We start from the raw sequence: 12,317 nt of genomic DNA on the forward strand, positions 1-12,317 counted from the left end.
TGAGATTTTTTTAGTTTTGTCATTGTAAATATTTTATTTTTTATGTAAAAAAATAATTTGTCATGAAATAAGAAGTGTTCAATAAAAAATCATGTCGTGGTTTTCGATTAGAAGATTTATTAAAAAGACCACGTTCTTTGAATTAGCAACTGAATAATATTTGCGCCACGACTGAGACATAGAAAAGGCTTTATAGCTAATTACTATTCAATAGTACAAAAAACCGTATTCGGATAAATTTTAATTAAAAAGACTTGAGAAACATGGAAAAGACAGAGAAAAAGGATTATCTTTCACTTGGTTATAGATACCTGCAGCTACTTAACAAGTTATATGTTTTGTTTAAAAAGTAAATTATACTATAAATCTAAGTAGGTACCTACCTACTATTTATTATTTATCATATCATTTTATAAAGGTAGTTTATCTAATTGAGTGACTATGACGCCATAATAAGGATTCTGAATGTGATTCAATTCTAATCTTGGATAGGTAAGTATAGCATAATTTTATTTTCACAGAAATAAAATATTTTTTTTTTACTTACCTCAAATAAAAAATAAACTTCAGTTAATAAGAATTTGTAAAGGTGATTCGAAGTTTTGAATTTGTTAAGCTACCTTCGTGGCTGACTGTACAATACCGTCCAACTACATAACAAGACATAAAGGTTGGTTGCCTTACGCATCGTTTTGTATCTGGGTCAAGATGATTTTAGAATCAATAGGCACCCGGCGCCTCTTTGTGCCGCAACTCGAATGGCTGCCGGGATTGCCACAGATAAAAAATATTTCCAAACCTTTACTTACATTCTTTCAATTACTGGCCAGTATTTTATTACTATTACTAATAAGGTTCTATAGATGTAATAGTTAATTATACAAAAATAGTGTAATTGCCAATGTCATAGAAGAGTGTGTATAATAATAATATTATGGAAATAAAACAGGCTGATGATCTAAGTTGGTATTTAAGTTTAACACGCGCACTTAGTAACACAATAGATAATATTTGTACGGAATATTGAACCATGCAACGATATAAATTATATTATGTACTTCGGTAGGATAAGTAAGTATAGGTACGTCAGAAGTAATAAAGCAAGAGAGGCTTTATTCGATGTTTAAATATTTTTTATGGCAATTGTTGTTTTGCATTATGCCAATTTCAAATTGGAGACGTTTAAATTACAAATATAAGTAGGAACAACATTCAACCGACCTCGTTCCTTGCGTATAATAAAGTACATCCAGATACTATCAAATTAAACTGATAGGCTTGATGATGCATTGTTATTATAATAACTATCAAATTGCTATGCATTGGGCTATAAGGAAGGAAAAGAATCAAAATTTTCACCTAAAGTAAAAAAAATATTATGTTGGATCAGTTCTTCTATTGTCGTACTTAACCGTTATTATACACAAAAAATAGAATAATGCGTCATTAATATTCATGATTTAAACAACAAATTATTTTAATTACAGGGAGATGAAAATGTATGATTAAAACTGACCCCGTTTAATATATTATTGAAAATTGCAAGAGGTAAAATACACAAATATTTGATGTGTTACAAAAATATTTGAATAGCTTTGCATAATGTTCCATCGCTGAGTTCAAAACGTTTCATCAAACTGTGAGCATTAATAATACTAAAATTTATATTGATTTCCCGCGAAAAGGCTAACGATGGATGCGTAAGGTAGCCCTTGTTACTGTGGAATTCTGTTTTCCTTTCCGATACCACACCGCATAAAAGCGGTGATTGTTAAATTGTTACCATCCGTAAAAAATTCCCGTTAAATCAACATAATAATTTTATGTTCGATCAACAAATCAGTAAGCCAGTTTTCCTGTTAAAAATGATATTCGTTTTGTTCTTATATTTATTTTGAATGTAAATTGTATTTCTGTTTCAAAACTCAGTTGAACATTCTCCTGCAATACAGTAGTGACAGTTTATCGAGCATATTAGCACAGCTGGTGTATTTATGTCTTGATTTAAATAGTTAGCGAAGGTCTCAACAATTCTTGACCGTGTAATGCGCGCTGTATTACATCGGAACGGCTTCGAACGTATCTAGAATGCGCGTGCTCGGCCATCCACTGACATCACCCATCTTACGTCATCGTACCACGCACACGTTTATAGTGTAACTATAATTAAACACGCCAAACCGGACCAATATTACCTACTCTAAATTTAGTTGTAACACGCTGGCCAACTTTATTTGCGAGCTATCTCCTATAGAATTCTCCTTTCGAACAAATAAACAATCAGGCGAGTCAATTATGTAAAAATACGGTTCGTAAATTAAATTTGTGCTGCCACGTTGGCAACATTGTAACTGCAATTAATTAACGGATATCTGTAACTAGAGAATCGGAGTATTCGCTGCGAACTAGTTGTATTCGTCACCTGAATTGCGTTCAGAAAGGACGCCTGTAAGTGGTTCACAACTACACTAATAAGTAAGTACATACCTAGGTCGCCCGCACGTATTCTGTTTTAACGTGAGAAACGAATGCTTTCCCAAATTTGTAATGGTTACGCGACCGTGATTAGTGCAATTTTGTCGGATCTTTCGATTTGTATATATCTGATGACTGGGAACGCAACTTAACAATCTCTACAAAGATTACATGATATGATCAGAGCTGAGAATAATTAATGTTGATACATTTTTTTATGGCGTAATTTTACTCTCCGTCATGAATTGAATAAGAACTTCATATTAATATCCATAAATGAAATTGTAAGCATAACTTCGATAATAAGCGACGACTCGCTTCCGATTGCCGTTCGTGTGCCTTCAGCCTTACGACACGCTGCGATCAATGAAGGTCTTTGTGACGTTGGAATTTAAAACTTCCTGTTAGATATACCTTGAATTGTACTTTGCATCAGTACTTAAGGTTGTAAGTACCTACATACATATCTTTGTATGTAGTAGCTACACGTAGTGTGCCGTAGTTGACTGATTTTTTAATAAATTTGTTTTTAGTTATTATACTACCTAAAAGTTGTTCATATGTAATCTATTTAGTAAAACAAAGTCGTTTTTCAGCGCCTACGCATGGCCTTTCTTTATAACTCTATGGATTGTTTAAGGTGATATCTCTTAAAAAATACTTTTCGGGAAGGTTAATCAGCAAAGCCTACACAAATTACCACGACTGAAAAAGTTACATGCTGCAAATAAATGCTTTTACACATCTTATTGTAAAGCATGCTTAATACGCTCTATAAGATTTAAAAATCATACATACATACATAGTATCACGCCTTTATCCCATAGGGGTAGGCAGAGACTATAGATTGCCACTTTGCACGGTCCTGGCATACTTCTCGCGCTTCCTCAACCTTCATTAATCCCTTCATGCATTCCCTCCGGTTCCGGGTACTTATGACCTGGCCTTTACTGAGAATGTCAGATATCTGACATTCGATGGTTCGGTGCGGTCGACCCCTACCGGCTCTTCCATCCACATTCGCCTTATAAACCCTCTTCGTCAGTCCCTTATCATCCATCCTCTCCAAATGCCCAAACCACCTAAAAGCAAAATTACTAAAAGGTTTTATATAAATTATTTTACAAATGTGTGAAGAAATATTTCATTAAGAGTGCTTCAGTCGTGACTGCCGACTCGTCGAAGCGCGGGTGTAATTTAATAATGTCACATTTCTCAACTACCTACATTTTTAATACGATCTTAGCGCGCCACTGCAAATGGTTTCCTTTTCATATTTCTAGAAATTTTATAGCACTTGAAGAAAATTGCAAAACTTATGGTATAAGGTAAATATAATTACGTACCATAGTAATTTCCTTTATCTATACTTTATTATATGCCAGTAAATATTAGTACAGCCAGGTTTTTTTGTATTAAAAAAAGTGTAAAACTCATCGTAAGTAAAACAGCTGCCGTTAAATTGTGACACTAATAGCAAAGAAATCGTATGTCCTGGTCGACTCCTGCGTATGCGCAGACTTTAGATTTTAGAGGATACTATAATACGATACCATACATTTAAAATATTACCCGTTTAACTGAGTACAAATGAATAATAAAAATACATACTTACTTGGTTTAATTCTATTTAAACTATGAGCGTATCGCTCCAATGAGACGAGTGTAGGAAACCGAATTGTAATAACCATCAAAGCGAGGAAGAAGGATTGTACACGGTACATGATACTTCTATTCGTAACTAAATTAATGTACTTAAAGACGATAAATGCGCATTTGAAACCACAAAACAATATAACGGTATTTATTACTTAAATCAGACTCTAAATTATAATTATTCACTATTCATTCATATTATTATAGGGTTTAATAATATGTTCAGTGTTCAATGGTTTGTTATATTATAACGATTTCCGTAACAGTCACAAAATCTCAAGAAACTATACTAATATTGTGGATATATATGCTATTGTCAATTATAATAATTACATAATAATCTATTCAGAAATGTTAATTACATTTTAGAATTTTGGACTATTTTCATTTGATCAGTGACAGATAATAATCATAGAATTTTTTGGGTACTATTCGATCTTAGATGGTCTGCCAAGTGCCAAGATTTCTGATTTCAAAGTAAGTTCCTCTGCGCATTGTACCCTCTGCCAATTACAGGAGGAAATAAGCCGTAGGTACAACCGTCTGACGGAAAATAAATTGAAGATCTTTCTCACAAGCGACGGTTGACTCGAGTTTTAAGAGATGTACTGCACGTGAGTATTTAAGTACCTTCTCAATATATTTGCGGTTTCAAAAGAAAATCTTCACGAAGAGGAAACACAATTTAATAAAACGTAATACTTACTAACTGACGTCAAAAGATCATCCCAAGAGGCGGCTCCGAGTCCGATCAGCGCTTGTCTAGTCTCACCAGCCGTATTACGTAACCCAAATCCTTTGTTATACGCTATAGTTTTACTATATTACTCATACATTAAATATTTTTCTTATATTGCATCATAGACATTTTTATTGTGTGACACATATTATGTTAATGCATGTATACCTAAACATAAACGTTGTGGAGACAAAAACTGACTACTTGTACTAGTAACTACCTCGTTACTCCTCCCACGCAAAAGAAGCGTTGTATTTTCCGTGCTAGAATGTAGCCGGTATTACTACACAATTTTATCTATCTGCATGCCAAATTTCATCGAATTTCATTAAGCGGTTAAAGAATTATTGACGAACAAACGTGTTTACAACATGCATTTATATCATTAAAGGTTGATTTGAAAAATATGTTCATTAATTTACAATTGCTTGAATAATCATCCTTTAAACCGCTGAAACTATTACTAAATAAGGTGCCTGTCTACTTTTCAACCGTTTTACCATTGTTCTTTGTTTCCGCATTAGATTATTACTTCCAGTCTCTGCCCTTGCTGCGTTCGTAAGATTTATCCTTATGTTTCTATGAGCGAATTTCTAAAACTCGGAAGCAATGTTGATATTTATTTTAGCTCAAGGCTATACGTAAGAAATTCGACAAGGACCGAGTTAGTTACGCAATCTTTTTTTTATCTGCCGATTTTTAAACATTAGTTAAGTAAGTATTGATATTCATAAACGTTACATAGTCGGTACTTTAAAAATCAATTGTGAGCTTTAAATAAAATTTATACTATATTATAGACCTACTTCTTGTTATTCCAGTTTTACTACTATACATAAACAGTAGATAGAGTGGAATCCATTTGCGCAAATTTATTATCCGTTTTGAATAACAAATAAATATTGAATGAGGAACGCACAACGACCTGTAACGGTTCTTTGAAGGCGTCACAATGCAAAAAAGTATGAAAATCATTCACACATTGCGCTACTGATTTTCAAAACCTGGCACATTAATTCAAAGGCATGTGGCGCTATCTATCGTCGTGGATGACAACAACGCAAAGTTTCAGAAAGCAAGCTAATATTCCGCGTTGATACTAAGAGTGCTAGCCGACGTTGAAATGTGAATTTTATGAACGAGAGACACAATAGAATATTGAAAATTCCAAACGCTACATACTTGCTACTTCAATAATTCCAAAATTCTAACACTCGAATATATTTCATTATCTATTTAGACTAACCACATCGACTAGACAATAAAAAAAATGTCTACCTAAAAAATACCGTTATGAGGTCATTGAATAACTCAAAAGGCAAAGCACTTTACAAACTGTTTTGATAGGTAAAGTTTGATGTAAATAAAGGCACATATTTAGTTTACATGAATGATAGATGAGAATGCTCACGGCTCGGAGAAGACAAAAGACGCGGCCCGCACGGATCGATGACCCAATTCGGCCGTGGCGAGAATTTTGCCAATTACACGAGGACTATTTACACAAAACGTGACGCGAGAACCACAACACTTTGTTGTTACTTCCAGGCAGACATAATGTGAATAATACTGTTTTAGTCTTGTTATACGAATCAATGGTGACAAATGATTATGATTATGATGACTTATGGGCATGGTACCTACAGCCTACAAATGATACAAAGTTAACTACCTCACGGTCCCAGAATATTTTGTATTTAAAATGTAACCTGTGTAATTATTGGGTATTTTGACATTTAATGCTGCCTCAGATTAGCCAGCGCAGTAACTGTTCTGCGTGGCACTAGCCACGCACTGTTTTACTTATAATTCTATGTTCTATAGGGTGTTGCTACTGTAAGAGAGCTGCGATAACGCTTTCCACCAGGGGAGTGATTTGCACATTAGTCATTTATTCAAAACTAAAATTAAGCTATATTTTTTATTGTTTTAGCAGGCAAACGAGCCAGCGGCCCGCCTGATGGTAAGCAGCATCCGCCGCCCATGGACTAAAGCAATGCCAAAAGGCACAGCCAAGCAGTTGCCTAACGGAAAGTAAGCCCTCTTTAAACCTCGTTGAAGAAGGACAAATCGTAGCGCTCAGGAAACACCGATTCCAGATTTAATTAAAAAGTTTACAATCGATAGTAGTTAAGTGTAAATAATTCAGCCTTATAACTAAGTTTACATCAGGTTGGTCTAATGGAGCTACCCGTCCACCGTTCGATGAATAATAGAAGGCTGAAACGTTTACCACTTCGATGTGTGCCAGCACCGCTGGCTAATAAAATATTCGAAACTTTGTAGTCTTTATGACTGGTGAAGGCCTCGTACTACTTCAAACAACTTGATGTCAGGTCGAATAGGTGGACTTTAATATTGCATAGAAATTGAAATGCTGAACTTGGTTGCTCCATGAAAAAGTAATATGCAGTTGCATATTAATGCGTGCTCTGTACTTCGTATATTTGTAGGAATTTAAGGCGTACGAAAACACTGCACGTTTAGTAGTACGAAAAACTGGAAATGTTTTCTCTTTTAACAACATAAAACTAAAAATACAAATTAGAGAAAAGGCGTGACTTTTTCACAATTAAAACAAAATCATGTATAATGTACCAAAACATCAATCAATCATAAAAGACAATCGTTAATTGGAATGCTTAAATACAATACCTATTGTGCAATTACGTATTTGCCAAATTCCACCCTAATGTAGCATCAAATGGAATGCGATCCATGTTCTACAATCCTATTGAATTATCCAGTTTGATTGGCGCTAAATGCATACCTATATTGGGTTACATTCGAATAGCCTGTCTTGTACATGTATTATCTACTTTGGACATATTGCTGATTGTATGAATTGCTACTTATATCTAGTCATGTATTTGTATAATAATTTGCCCTGTATTGTATATAATGTATATCATGACCATCAGCCACGAGAACTCCACGCTTAAACATGCTAAGTGAAAATTATTTTAAACCAAATTTACATTATTATGTTAAATACAGAAATTAAAATCATATTCTGTTCACTGTTGGGATTTTTATTGTAATATAGAGTATGTTTCGACATTACTAATAATTCGATTCGTCTGTACATTTTTAAGGGATTGTTGCCCGCATATACTACTTATTTAGTTAATATCTACAAACCCAACGCATTATAAGTAAGTTACCGTATTCAATTTATAAAAATGGGCTTTAATAATAGTAAAGAATTTGTGACTTGAGTTAATTATTAACTTGATCTCTCTATTGATACTATCTTTGTCTATTAGGAGTGTCAACTTAAAATGGTAAGTAAGAGTTATCAGACAAAAAATACTTGCGAGTTTTCCGTTGGACCAACCACATTGTGTACACTTTTTTTATGAAGGATGTATTTCATAATACTTTTTTTTTACTTCTACTGGAAAAATGAAGATGATGAAGGTGAAATAAAGACTCGAAATATTGCTAAAGGCGCGGTGGCGGATGGGTCGACGAATGAGTCTCGTATTTTGAGATTCCGAATAATATTTTCCATGCTCTCATTTCTTAATACACAATATACTTTCATCACCGAACGACTGAACATTTCTCCGCAATTTTTTTACCGCAAGTCAAAATAAAAAATAAGTGAGGTATCATAAAGAGCGGATAAATTGAGTTCAATTGGTGTGCAATAAGTGAAAGTGATGTCAAGTAGTGAATGAAGAATGATGAATATTTGCTCTATTTGCTAACAGCGCCACTTTCTTAAAAAATACAAGTACCATCCATCCTTAAATACATAAATGCATCAAACCTCAGGTATATTTAGGTACGTGTATATTTGTTATAAAAATGATCTACATCAATTTCTATTACATCACATGTGTATACTCTTGAATAATCTAAAATTATAAAATAAACTTTATTAGTATAGAATGGCCCAAAAACAAATTTCATGTCCATTTTCAAAAACACAGTTCGATTTTAGTATAAACCGGTATTAGGGCGCTACATTTTTCAACGTCGGCAAGAAGGTCCCACAAAAAAAGTAATTCAAGTCACGAAACTTGCTCGAATAACATTCATTGACGGCCTCCAAATTACTTCGCTGGTAAATAGGTGTTGGTGTAGTCACATGAAGGCTTGGGCGTTAGGCAGGGGTCGGCCCCACACGCAATACCGTCGCTCATAGGTGAAATAAAATAGAAAGTGTACGAAAATAGACGTAATTGCGGTTACTTTATGGATAAACAAATTACATTCATGATTACTTTTTGATTGTGCCATTTAGACAGTTGCAATAGTTTATGAAATGAATGTATTTTGTAATATAATCGATTATGTTTATTACAATATATAATGACGAAGTAGGATAGATATGCGTAATATTGTTTTATTAGATTCTATAAAGCGATTGATATTGATTTTTCTTCGGCTACGGCGAGGTGCCGTAGAGTAATATTAATGACGAGCAACAAGATCCGACATTCGTTCCGAATTCCTATGTTGAATAAATTTAGAACGTAGGTACTAAAAACCACTACCCAGTAGCCATTGACGCGAAGAATCTTATATCATGTGAGAATCTTAACAAAATTTACAATTTGTAAAGATCAAGTACATTCCTATAACACAATTTTAGAGTAACTACAGACTCTATAAAGTCCTCCATTAATAATAACGCCATGTTGTAATACACAGCGTCACTTTATTATAACAATGTTAAGTAACATAAAAAAACGCAACGCACAACAAGTCAGGAAAACTGGAAACCACTCTTTGTAAGAGTAACTTAATGTGGAACATATTGAAAAGTCTTTTGTTTCTTATAAAAATAGCTGCGTATTACGTATGGCCCACGTTCTTTTTGAAGTAGTTACATAACATAATAATCACAATAAACACAATATTATGGTACATGATTTAACACCAACTAAAGTAGATATTAGGACAGCGAGCGAAAAAAAATACAGTGTCTCTTTGTTTAGATTCAACATGTCTTTTTTTTTTATTTCTAAAAATCGTAGGTAATATATATATTGAAGTAAAAAAAACTGTACTACGTAGAAAGTGCTACGAAATGACTAGGGGCGTAGCTTCCAAACGTTAAATTCCAAAAATATTTGACAAACTATTGCTTTTGGATTATTAGAGGAATGCCTGATGAGATTTAGGTACGTTTCCCAAAATTTTGGTAACAAATAAAAAATCCTTTCATATCTTACAAAGAAAATTTATTTGCAAAATTTGATATTTCCGTAACAATCAAAGGCATATTGGTTTATAATCGGCATCTGTTTTTGGTTAAGATTTTTAATACTTAAATGCGAGAAAGTTTTCATTTGCCACACTGTTGCATTAAACCGCTGCTGTCTGATAAAAGTGTTTTCGTGTCGCCTTGAATAGAACTTAAACTTTTTATTTTACAAATTGGATTCTTAAGTACTAAGTAAAACAATTTTAACACTTTGAATCTGTTAAAGAAGATGCGTTAACATGAATGTTAACGAATAATATTCCTTTGTTACTGCGATGGTTCATAATGCAACCTACTTTTTGTTGAAGGCGGTGTCCTGAAATTTTCGGCAACGGCACGCAGCGAGGAAGTGGGATCGATACGGAATTCGTGAAATGGTTACCATGGTGATAACGCCTCCGTACCCGACTTTCCAGATGGCTCCGCTGAGAACAGAGCTGCGAAGTCCACTTAATAATTCCTTTTTCGAATCCTCGAGGGATTCTATTACTCGTAAGCGGTTTATGTTAAAAATATTTATTAGTTTTCAATGTTCGTGCATTCTTTTTTGTCTACATATTGTGATTCATATATTAAATATTATATTATATACATATAAGTAATATAATTGTCATTTTCTGTTGGTACTTTGAGAAATAACAATACTAAAGAACATCGTACCAATTATTTTCATGTGTATTGTCAATTGAATCATTTTTCCAATTTGTTTTATCAGTTCTCGCATGCTCTCTTAATTCAATATTTGTACACAACGAGAGAAATATTTTGTGTTTTACATTGGAAAACAGTTCATGTACGCATATGTACTTATGATAAGTAGAAGTCAAATGTAAGGCAAAAATATCTTTATATCCTATTCCTTAGTAGTTATATTCCGTTGAAATAGAGATTATGCGATAGGTTAGGATTACACAACGCTTGGGTACGCCGCGACAGTTAAAATATGCCGCCCTACGTACCCGAGACTGCTTTCTTTTTGGCAAAGCATGTTTACATTTTCTCTTATAGAATAATGTTATTACCACAAACTTTCGGTCATATTATACTTGTTTCGACCAGCGAATTCTACACACTATTGAGCGTTGCTCAACTTAATGATTGTATAGATGGAAATCTACGAAGACTTAAGAAGTTCTTACATTCCTGTTTTTGGATATAATCTCCCTCTAAAGAGTGATAATTACTATCACGTTAAGACCGGAAAATGTGGATGCTCAAGGATATTAAAGCGGTCATGGCCTCAAACGCAACCTCCGATCGATAAGCAAGGGCGTTATCATGAAGAAATAGCACACACTTTCTTACGTATTTTTTTGAGTAAACCTGCATTACAGGGACCAGTATTCGTCTGCCCTTTCGGGGTAAAAACATTATAAAGAAATTCTTAATTATATTAAAATACAGAGGCCATTTTTTTACCGTCAGTAGCAGTGGCCCGAAATTTCGTTGAAGGACGGAGAAAAGGGAAGTCTTCAAGTGCTTTGTCTTAGTCTGAGGATCGAAATAGTGAACTCAGGTATTATCCATGGTTACTGCACGCCAAGAATCAACCGGATCACTTTGTAATTTACAATTCCAGGTAACGCTTTAAAACACCCAAATGTTGCTTCTTGTTTTCTTCAGTTAACATTCATGGTACGAAATCTCTAAAAGACAAACATTTTGAAACAAAAAAGCTCAGTTAAATTGGACTCAATGCTTTCCTATCAAATATTTAATATCACGACCAGTTGTTATATAGATTTCTTTTGCCCGCCAAAACCAAATTTTAATTTTGTTTTATATTTTATTCTGTAACGGAGGTTCGAGGCCGACCAGAGCTAGTCATCTGTCCGCCCCCGTGACCATGAAGGCTGCAAAGTCTTCGAAATGTCGGAAGAAAATAATAATATAAAAAATCGCGATAATTGTTAACACAATCAAGTGAAACTATGCACAAATATTGTGTGATTGTCGCTCTTTAAAATAAATATTGAAACATCTCCAAACAAGTATTTTCAATGTGCACATCTAAGAAATTTTGTTTCACCCTAGTATAACATAATGCAATATCCGCCGCATCCCTCTGATGAATTGTAATTAAGATTCCGTGCTGTCCCGTCCCTTCGAAAGCCTCGAGCAAAGTTTTAATCAAATTTTAAACTCTATTTTGCCTGTATACTAAACCTCATCCATACACATTCATAACTGTAAATAATAAAACAAAGAACTAAGAGACGAGATCACTGT

General features: G+C 33.9%; 1 long non-coding RNA gene across 1 annotated transcript; it reads left to right on the top strand.

Moving 5' to 3' along the window:
• Positions 1–2,281: 2,281 nt before the first annotated feature.
• Positions 2,282–12,317, top strand: LOC115446045. The gene is made up of 3 exons (XR_003938876.2): positions 2,282–2,475; positions 4,648–4,745; positions 10,397–12,317. It is a non-coding gene; the product is annotated as an uncharacterized LOC115446045 (long non-coding RNA).

This window comes from Manduca sexta, chromosome 27, assembly GCF_014839805.1.
Source record: "Manduca sexta isolate Smith_Timp_Sample1 chromosome 27, JHU_Msex_v1.0, whole genome shotgun sequence".
Classification (NCBI taxonomy): Eukaryota; Metazoa; Arthropoda; class Insecta; order Lepidoptera; family Sphingidae; genus Manduca; species Manduca sexta.